This window comes from Arachis ipaensis, chromosome B10, assembly GCF_000816755.2.
Source record: "Arachis ipaensis cultivar K30076 chromosome B10, Araip1.1, whole genome shotgun sequence".
NCBI classification, from domain to species: domain Eukaryota; kingdom Viridiplantae; phylum Streptophyta; class Magnoliopsida; order Fabales; family Fabaceae; genus Arachis; species Arachis ipaensis.
This window is the reverse complement of record NC_029794.2, coordinates 4,157,344-4,157,622: the sequence shown is the minus strand read 5'-3', so window position 1 is coordinate 4,157,622 and position 279 is coordinate 4,157,344.

Here is a 279-nt window from a genome sequence, read left to right as displayed (position 1 = left end):
TATTAGTGTACCTATCTAATATATTTAAAATTCTTTTTATATTATAAATTATCATGATGTATATTCACAATAATATTGTTAATTAAAAGGAATTTTAATTAAGGAACACTGCAGTTTAAGCCTCTAAGATCACCACATAATTACAGGAAGATCATATTAGGAGCATGTTTGGAAACAGAGAAAAAAGATTTTTAAACGGGGGGAATATTTGAACTAAAGTAGTTGGTGTATCCTTATGAGCAATCGATCAAAATGGAGGTCATTAATTCAGCCATCAAA